This window comes from Syngnathus acus, chromosome 10, assembly GCF_901709675.1.
Source record: "Syngnathus acus chromosome 10, fSynAcu1.2, whole genome shotgun sequence".
Lineage (NCBI taxonomy): Eukaryota > Metazoa > Chordata > Actinopteri > Syngnathiformes > Syngnathidae > Syngnathus > Syngnathus acus.
The window spans coordinates 3,804,844-3,815,162 of NC_051095.1; the positions used below are offsets into that span (position 1 = coordinate 3,804,844).

The following is a 10,319-nucleotide window of genomic DNA, read 5'->3' on the forward strand; positions in this document are numbered from 1 at the left end:
ACGCAATCGTTTCAGGTAAACACTTAAATATTCCATCATCCGCAATTTTCCTCAGATAATCGTATCGTCTAGAATTCCTCCACAGATTATCCTTTGGTTGAACAATGACGAGAGCTGAGGGGTGAAATCTTGTTTTGAGTCTGTGAATCTTGCTGGGCTTGCATTTCCCCCGCGGACATGCTTTGTGCACATCCACGAATGTGCTCCCCACCCCCTTTTTTTTTTATTCGCATTCCCTTCTAAGTATGTACTGGGGGTACGCCGCAACAGCCCGGGGGCCCCGTCACAACACAGTGAAGGCAAACGAGAGAAAAGAGGAGCCCCGAGACGCAGCCTTGAGGCACTCCATCCCGGCGACACAGCAGGCAGCGCCTTCTTTTTAAACAGCATGGCCGACCGACCGACCGACCGCCTTTGTTTGGCAGAGTGATGACAAGGCCCACTCCCCCAGTTTTCCCGAGGAGTTGGCTCGGAGCGGAATGTACAGTGGGAGCAGCTCGCGTTACACGGCGGGGCGGGGAGCCCCGTGAACTCGGGGCTGCATAGAGGGAAGGGTGAGTGAGTTTAGCTTCTATTTTTAGGCCAGATGGGAGTCTGCTTTTAAAAATCCTCACCCATCTGCATGTCGGCTTGCAAATCCCACTTGATTAATGCGGCGGGAATCCCTCTGAGACACCTGCAGAAATCAACACCTCACTCCAACTTTTTTTTTGCAATTAGCTCCTCTCGCTCCCTTTGCTTTCTTTTGTTCGCCGTCGTCGACGCGACATCTTGCTCTGCTCAGTGAGGCGAGTGTGACAGTCTGCACATGGAGCACACCAGTGAGAAGGGAGACAAAAAAAAGATTTTTGCTGACAATGCGGAATAAACACCACAGGCACTTTTTTTTTTTAAAGGCTGGCGAGGGCAGCCTGTGATTTACGTCTCCTAATAAGTCAGCTCACTTGCTTTTATGATGTCGTCATTATGAATTATAGCGGGCCTAATGAGGGCGGCGGCCGTGTCCTTACAAGCTCTGGAATAACGTTGGCTCAAGAGAGGGCGCGCAAAAGGCCAGGATGCCAACCGCGGCCGGTCAACGGCGGTCGTAAATAACAAAGATGTGAAGCGAGGGAGGTGAATGAAAAGATCCAAAGACGCACGTGTGTGGGAGTTTCACGGGGCGGTTGCTAGGACAACCGCTCGAGGCACGTGCATGTATGGCCCTGAACTTTGACCTCACCGAGCACTTGCTGTCCTCTGTAGAACCATCAGCAATAGAAGCGTCAACCACAACTGCATACAAAGTAAAAATCCAAAAAAATGTCCCTGCCCAAAATTACATTCGACCACATTGCGATGTTGATTTGAATTTGAACGATTCAGCCTTTGCATAAAACGTCAAAATGCGTAACACGCTAAAGTACAAAAAGCAGCCGAGTCAGCATGTGTGAACTGATGAGATAGACCAAACACAACCAGACGCACATATGCCACGCAAAAAGTGTGCTTGCAACTATAAAAGGACAACACAAAGTCCGAAACACACACACACAAACGTGCACATCTGGCTCCTTTTACACACACAAGCATATGAATGCCGCATTGTGTGCATGTGTCGGAGAGTGAGTCGCTGTCAGACACACAAACACAAACCACATGCAGCTGTGCAGTGTCGGTCACAGATGCACGTGACACACACACACACACACACAGGCACCGTAGCAACAGAAGAAAACATGGCTGTAAGCCACTGCGGTATGTTGGATGAGTTCAACACCACATGCGACTGTGGAAATCCTTAAGTGTGTGTGTGTGTGTGTGTGTGTGTGTGTGTGTGTGTGTGTGTGTGTGTGTGTGTATGCATGTGAGAAATGAGAAAAGGGGCAAGTGAGGTAAACCAGCTTTCCAATTCCAAACAGCGTTTGAAGTTCCCTTCCCGCTCAGCCACGTGCAAACTTTAACATGAAACGCTTTTAAGATGAGGGGGGGGGGGGGTTGCTCCTCTCGGCCTTCATCACGACGTCCACCTCCTCCTCTCCGCTCATCATCCTAACGCCCCCTTAACCCACTCCCCCACTCCCGCTCTCTGATCTGGTGGAGTGTCCTGCAGATAAAGCGGCGGCCGGTCAGATTAGACGTAGTGACGCCAAGCTTTCTCAAACACAAACAGACACACACACACACACACAGGTCAGCTTGCCCTTGAGTGATGGTGGGACAGAGAAAAAGATAAGGCGATAATCGACCCGCCTCTTATCTGTCAAATGGAAAAATAGTTGATTCAAATTTGGATTCTTCAAGGACCATTGCAATTATTGCAGTTTTTTTATGATGCTCATCACACACAATTTTCTTTTTTAAACACTTTGCAAAAAATGTCAGCAGAAATGTATTTGGTGTTACTCAAACGCACTTAACATGACTTGTGATTGGTTGATTCTCAACACACCCTCACCCCAGTCATGAGGGTGTGCAGAATTTTGCAACCTCCTTTTTTTTTCCATTTGGGTTGTACGTTATAAGTCACAATGGCAGAAAACACTTTGAAATGATTTATCTTGCTTTTTTGATATGACAAAAAGGCAGCAATTGAACAGGGGTGTGTAGACTTTTTATATATACGGTAAAAGGATGTGGGTGGTGAAGCAAACAAATGAAGATGATGATAGTCACACAGTGGGGGGCTAGGATAAACGCACATGGTGGCATGTGTTCGCCTTTATCGGTTCGGCAGAAAGTTTGATGTGGCGGGGGCGCGGCCACACACATGACGGACACGTGGAACACACTGCAACGAGTGTCAATAAAGTCTCAACACATTTGTAACAGACAAGCTCACAAATTCAGTGGGCTATGTTTATAGGGCCTAAACAAAATAGATTTTCCGATGTGTGGCAGAAAAAAAACCAAATAACTAATTCACCACTAACTGAAAATATAAGTTGAAATTTTTTTGCAGCATAATGAGTGAATTTACTGGCGAAACTTCATTTACGTGTGATCCCATTTCTTCTAGGCCGGTATTTTTATTTTTTTTTGGTCATTCGTGCCTTCACAGGAAAGTCAGAGCTCTATCTAGTGGACTGATGGCTCAAGGACGACAACGTAATTGACTTCAACACTGAACTGGATTTACTGTTTTCATTCCAAATTATATATCAATGTTTTATCGGGAAAACTGACCGCTTATGATTATTTTGAAAAGGTCAGTTAAAATCATCTGCCCGACACTCTCCATTTTATCAACATCTCAGTTCGCAAAGTCGACCCTACTTGTGTCCGTCAAGAGAATATTCACCTCATTCGTGCCTTACCTGGATGAATAAAGCTTTATTAAGTAAGTAAATAAAGCTTTTACAGTGGATAAAGAAATTGGATGTTGCTAATAAAGAGACCAAGCGACAGCCACATACTAAGATTGAAAAAAAAAAAAAAGAAAAAAAAAAAAGGGAGGCAGGCAATAAAACGAGAGTGGAGCGTCTGGCTCAGTCCCAGCTTTGTCTGCGTTCTCAGGGGAGATAGGTTGGCAGAGGCGAGCGGTCCGTCTGTCCTGGCTCGGTGCCAGGCGGAACGCCGCACTGCCGTGCTACCCCCGGGAAAAAAGCCCGAGAGTGGCGGGAGGCAGCGGAGATCCTGAGTCAAAAATCACAACCTCGGCCCGGAAAGGACAACCGAGTTGCGTCTGGCTCGTTCACTTTGACGTTGGGCCAAGGTTGTGAACCACTCAACCCATTTGTCCACTTCAACTCGATAGATAAAGAACGCTCAAATGTTCTTTAGTCTGATGTCGCAGAGCTGACCAAAGTCCATTTTCAAATCAGCCATTCGCATCAGAGTCTCCATGGCAACGTTGCTTTGCTATTGCATCACTGCGACAACACAAAGTCCACACGGAGGCATGTGTGTGTGTAAATGACCTCTGTGTTGGCTGCGAACTCATCACCTCAGCTCACGTTACCGCCAAGGCTTCCCTCTCTGAGCAGGTATCGGCTTTCCGTTGGCTCCAGACTGGTCTTGCTCGTATTGAGCTTGCCTCGCCTCACCTGACCGACCGGCGACCGCACAAAGAGAACGACACATCGGACCCCGATGAACCCTCTCACCCCATTTAATCAAAACGATGCCAGGGTCCTTGACGGGGTCACACACACGCCCGACTTTGACCCTCAGCCACAAAGTAGCCTTTGAGATGCTAAAAGGGAGGCGTTAGAATATGTCGTAGTCAAACTATGCAATGACGACTTCCTCTTTAACAATTCCACCAATGGATTTCAGCTTTGTAAACCACTGTAATGACAAACAGCTTCCTGTAGATGGCGGCGTTGCGTTGGATTCGAGATCAGTAAACGTTTGCGTACAAGATCAAAAGGGCGGAATTTTGGTACCTCACGCTGGAAAATGATGTACTTGTTGGTTTAAGCGGAGGCGGCCGACTAAAGCAACGTGTCGAACGCGTGAAGAAAATGACGAACGATGGCGAGTCCTCGCAAAGAAGCGGCTTCTTCTTTTATTGAAGAGATGAGAGACAAATGTACGATTTTCTATTTTTATCCTTGCTCACCAACACGTTGCCAGCTGCGCACTTGGAAACGTCCTCAGTGTGAGCGTGTACAACATTTTCCGTTGGAGGAGGACATGCACACGTTCTTCTCACCCACGTTTCGCAGACGTCGCCAATCGTGACTATTTTTGTCATTCCTAACTGGAAGTTAAACTTGCTGCGGCACCACAAACACACACCAAAAAAAAACACAAACTGCAAATTATAAAGAACAAGAAGTCTTAGGCGGGATTTATCTTGGTTAGATTTGAGGGGTTTTTTTTTTTTCCAATTGCACGAGGTGAACGTTGCCCCCGTTAACCTGCACTTCCTGTTCTCCTTCTTAATGAATGAATGATGTGCGAGTGTTGCTGCGTGCCGACTTTGATTCACAAGCAGGAAGGCGCATGCACTTAAGTGATCCCCCTCAACGCGGCGGATCCATTCCACGCACAAAAGGCGGAGAGGCGGAAGGAGAGGCGAGCGATGACAGCGGAAGGAGAGAAGAAATGTGGCTAAGGGAGAGCTGAACAAAGAGAGCCAGGAAACAGGAAGTGTGCTGGGAGGAAATGGGAAAATGTGTTGAGAGAGCAGATGCTTTGTTGGGGTGACGTACAACATTCCTGCTGCGATGATGGCGCGCCGGATGCTCGCCACTTATTCACTGTAAAAACAACGATATCACAGAAATTCTAAAAAGCTCCCCCCACTGGCCACTTAAGTGAAGCTACTGTAAGGTGTAAACAAATATGTCGCTGTCAAATTGAAACGGGCAAAAACAAAATATCATCGATGTGAAATATAATTTAAAAAAACGATTTCACACTATAACTTGACAGTCCGCCCAGAATTCCGAAAAGTATGACGGAGTGCGGTTCCGCCATGAACAGCATGGCAAGTACCGGCAACAAGTGACCAATCAGCTCGCTACGCACTGACCAAAAAAACTACGATAGTAACAATTTCCTGCATATACCATAAAATTATAAACGCCGTTATCCCAAAGTGCTCTTCATTTAAATAATGACACTCTGCTGACACTGATTGCAGCTGCAAAGACTTCCGTTTATGATGTCCCAAAAGTTTAAAGGCAGAGTTCAGCGGGGGTATACGTGGAGGTGCCAAGTCAATGGGGAGGTTACGAGCTGGGCTGCGGGGTACCGAAAAGGATGGAGGGCAAGGGGGATCGGAGCTCCGACATTCATGCGAGATACAAACAAAGAAAAGACACGCATCCACAAACACACACGGCAGCTTGCAGAGAGGGAGCACAACACTGCATTAAATATTCAGTGAGTTTTTCCAGCATGTGCACTTTCCCCTTTCACACGTGTAGAAGTGCTAAAAAAATGCAGCGGGAGAGGGATGGGAAGGCACCGAGCGACAAGGGGGGAAGGAGTCAATGAGGGCAAAGCAGCGCGAGAGTGCGAGTGAGCGAGCTTGAAAATGTCAGAGAGAGGCGAGAGAGAGGCGAAAGAGAGAAAGAGAGAGAGAGAGAGAGAGAGAGAGAGAGAGAGAGAGAGAGAGAGAGAGAGAGAGAGAGAGAGAGAGAGAGAGAGAGAAAGCAATCTGACTCTGTTCCAAGCTACTCCCCTTAGCAACAGCCCGGCTCAGCCTGCATCCTATTGGCCCGATGACAGCATGCATCACGATCCCATGCATGGCGCCGCAGCCAATCGGGGGACACTTTGCAACTCTTGCATTTTGGATTACGTCGGCATGGAAACGCAAGCCAGCACTTGGCCCTGAATGTGAAGCGCTCAAAAGTTGAGGAAAGCGCCCGTAAAAATAAAGGGAGCTTGCAAATTGAAAAATCTTTGCTGAAACCTGACCATAACCTGATACAGCACAGGTGTCAAACTCAAGGCCCGGGGGTCAGATACGGCCCGCCACATCATTTTATGTGGCCCGCGAAGGCAAATTGTGCATCAAATTCGTGTCATTACTAGAATTGCAAATTGTCTTCACTATAATAATATCTTTTTTTTTCAATATTTGACCAGTTTTTACTTGTCTGATCTGAAAACAAGTTATTTGTCAGTTTGTTTTGTAGCTTTTACTGTATATAATATGATGTGCTTTTACATTTATTTGGGTTGACAGTCATAATGGCCCTCCGAAAGAAGCTATGATTACAATGCGGCCCGCGAAAAAAATGAGTTTGACACCCCTGTTGACAGTTTTAAAAACTGTATCAGATACAGTATTAAATAATAATTTCAGTGGTTGATTCTCAGTTTTGCTTTTAAGAGTGTTTTGATGAAGCAAAAAAAAGAAATGCGAATTTTGCCGGGAAAACTGCGATCCAAAACTACTTATATTGAGCCCTGCATAGTGTCAAAGAGGTCATTGCCCGTACATGTTTGTATGTCAATATGCCAAGAACGGCTAATTAATAACAACAGCAACGCTTCCCCCTTGGATTTGGTGATAAGCGGTGTAAGTATACCAAACCAGCAGCAATTAGCCAGCTAATTACCCCGGGGCCTAATTACAGTCGGCAACCACGGGACCAATGAGGATGGAAATAACAGGGCGTGCTTGTACGCAAGCTTGTGTTTATCTAAATACTAAGTGATCAACCATTAGCGTGACGGCAGCTAAAGGTCAGCCCCTCACAGGAGATAGCAGAGGCACACGAGCTGACATTTTGGCGGCGCCGTGGACCAGCGGTTTACCCACAATGCCTTTCTGTGACAGTTGAAGCTGCAAATTCAATAATGTGGCTCGCTTTCAACATCAATAGGAGTCGGTGTGCGTGCGCGTGAGTGCTCGGCTAATGGAGTTAGCTGTGATAACAGACAGAGGCGGCAGCTGGCTTTCCAGGAATATTCTTTCCGACGGCGCGTGCGAGCGCATGTCACGCGCACGCAGCTATCCACAGATTTTTAAAAATGCATGCGAAGGGCTCGGCGAATCCATAATGAATGTTCACACTCGGAGACGAGTGTATTCATGTTGGCACATCACGATGCTTGGCCATAACATTAGGTACGCCTGCAGAATCGAATGATGTCTTCTGAGAGAGATCATCGGGTGTACCGGGGGAAATACAAATTTGACTAAACTGATCAGAAATATAATTTATAAGAGAGAGAGAGAGCAAAATATCGGCCGATCCAATGCAGCCAATTACATCTGTCTAAAGTCTACATGACATGGTCAAAAAAAGAAAAAAGGACTTACAATCAATGCCACATAATATTTGCATCATCTTAATAAAAGTTGTGGAACTTTATGATACGAGTCTAAATCTGCTTGTGTACCAACAAATCGTGTGCATGGCGTGAGGGGTAGCTAAGCTAAGGCTAAACCTGCAAATCCAAAAAGAAAAATAATCTATCTCATTTGGCTCTACCGCCTCATACTGCTCTTCTCCCTTCACTGGCCTCTTCACACAAAGGCTGGGGGTGGAGAAAGCGGCGAGGGCGGGGGGGGGGGGGGGGGGGGGGGGGTAAGCACAAAAAGGACTCTTGCCTGGGGGAGAGGGAGCGTGATAAAGGGGGTAGATGGAGGGCAACACAAGGGTCAACGGAGATGGGGGGGTATGAAACCTGAGAGGCAAAAAGCCAGCGAATGAGGAGCTGAGCTACAAATATGAGCTGCAGTGATTGTTCTTTCGGTGGACAAAACTCTTCAAGTACGGTTGTATGGAAAATCCAGGTTTGTAAACCACAAACAGATCCATGTAGATGGTGATGTTGCATCGCTTTGTGATCAGCATGATTTTGGAGTAGAAGATAAAGATTAGGGCTGTACAATGTACACGCCTCCAGGCAGAGGAGCTTCATTCAAAACACCTTCACGGTTTGTATTTTTATGAACGGGATAAGCGTTGAGACGCCCTCACGAAGCACCCGCAGGCGCATGATGTCATCCACGCCTCTCCTTCAGCAGAGGATGACAGGAGCGGCAAGAGGACGAAGAGGAGGAGGCTCACACACCCCCTGTCCGTCCTCTTCCTTACCCACGGCTTCCTGCCGTACACACACACACACACACACACACACACACACTTCTGATCTGACTCAGCTGCGCCTCGCCAACCCTACTCACAAAATCGTTACAATGACAAAAGCTTCCATCATTAAATCATTTTGCTCTTCAGCACAACCGCCCCTTTTGTTTGTCTACGAATATAAAAATATGAGGTCGACTCACCAATGTCGTCAGATGATTCGAGACAGGAGCAGCAAAATCCTGAAAAGACATGAATTTGGGTCATTACATTTTCAACATAAACATTCTGCTGTTATTTGCAAGCAAGTAGTGAGAGGCTGTGTCTCCATCTAGTGAACGACGTGTTGTATCGCAGCTCTCACGAGCCACAAGATTGCTGATTATCTCCCCCCCGAAAAATATTTAACCTTATATTCACTGTATTTGGTATTAGAGATTTTGTCACGAGATCTGCAGTTGCCACATAATGACCGTGGACAACAATTTCAGGGACACCTGCAAAATGTTCACTGACCACAAAAATAAAATATAATTGATTTTTAAAAATGTGCTTGTTTTGAGACTTGTGCATTTTGTGGCGCGTACCAAAATGAATTAGAAAGTGGTATAAATAAAAAACACTTTTTAAGTGACTTATTTGAAGCACCTGTGGAATGGTACATGAATGCACACTACAAACACAATCTGTAATTTGAAATAATTGGCCATTTTTCTTCATTTTAAATCTCGATATCTAATCATTTCTCAATGTCATTCGGGGTTAAATACATTTAAAACTCAACGCCGTTGGGAAGTCAGCTCACCAGTTCCCCGCAGTGCTGTGGCGCCCTCCGGTGGCGCTGATTCCAAAGTGCAGCAGAATCGGCGCGCAGAGGGGTGGAGACACCAACTGCATCCATTCCGGAGGAAGAACATTCAAACGCTCTTCCTGGAAATTACAGAGAACCCGCCACAACTTCACTACATGACATAACGTGAGAAAAAATACAACGAAGCCTCCTGCCCGACGAAAACATAACAACAACAAAAAAATAATAAAATAAAAAAACAGTCCCCCTCCCAGATATTGTCCGCCAGCGCTTCACGCAGCGTGGGCACGACTCTACGCAGATTTAGGAGAACGTCGATTGCGACATCTCACCTTCCCGTAAACTATTCCCCGTGTGGCATCAGCAGCATCGAGCGATCGAGTCAAAGTTAACATGGCTGCGAAGTGGATCCACGCAAACGTTCACGCTGCTCATGAGTTTCTGTCCAAAAAGGCCTGCAAAATAGTCACGGCGTTTTCTAACAGCTGCAGCAAAAATTTGGGATTTTTCTCACCTTTTCCACGGCCTGGTAGTTTTAATGGAGATTGCGCATCTCCTCTCCCGGCCGCGGATGACGCAGAACAAGTGGCGATGTGCACATCCATGACGCGTTTTGATGCAAACATGCGCAGGCAGGGAAGGTGTCGGCCCATGGGCAAGGCATGATCCACAGCTCGCTTCTCCTCCTCTTGATGCGATTGTGGAACCATCTGCTGGGAAAATCGGCCGTTCAAATAGAATCAAATGCGATCTGGGCTGACGATAGAATCCGCTCCGGAACATTTCCACGGAGGAAGGTCCACGCAGGCACTCGGTCAAAAGAAATTGCGCAGTTTTATTTTCCAGTGACACGCAGAGGCTCCCTTTTTCTTGTGTCCCCGTTGAAGGGCCCTTTCCCTCCCTTTCCTCCTCCTCCTCCTCCCTTCCTCTCCTTTCTCTCTTCCCTCATGCAGGTTTATTTTCGGTGGAACTGCCTCGCTCGGACATTAATCGCCCCGCCCCCGTAGTCACATACTGTAAGAACTAAA

The 10,319-nt window shown here is 46.7% G+C and overlaps 1 protein-coding gene across 1 annotated transcript in view; it reads right to left on the reverse strand.

Moving 5' to 3' along the window:
* The window catches only part of LOC119128070 (lysine-specific demethylase 6B-like), a 41,990-nt gene extending 31,781 nt beyond the window's left edge, over positions 1 to 10,209 (reverse strand). The window contains 3 exon segments of the mRNA XM_037260145.1: positions 8,684 to 8,722; positions 9,286 to 9,410; positions 9,806 to 10,209. The gene's annotated coding sequence lies outside the window, so the exon portion shown is untranslated.
* Between the last annotated feature and the right edge of the window lie 110 nt (positions 10,210 to 10,319).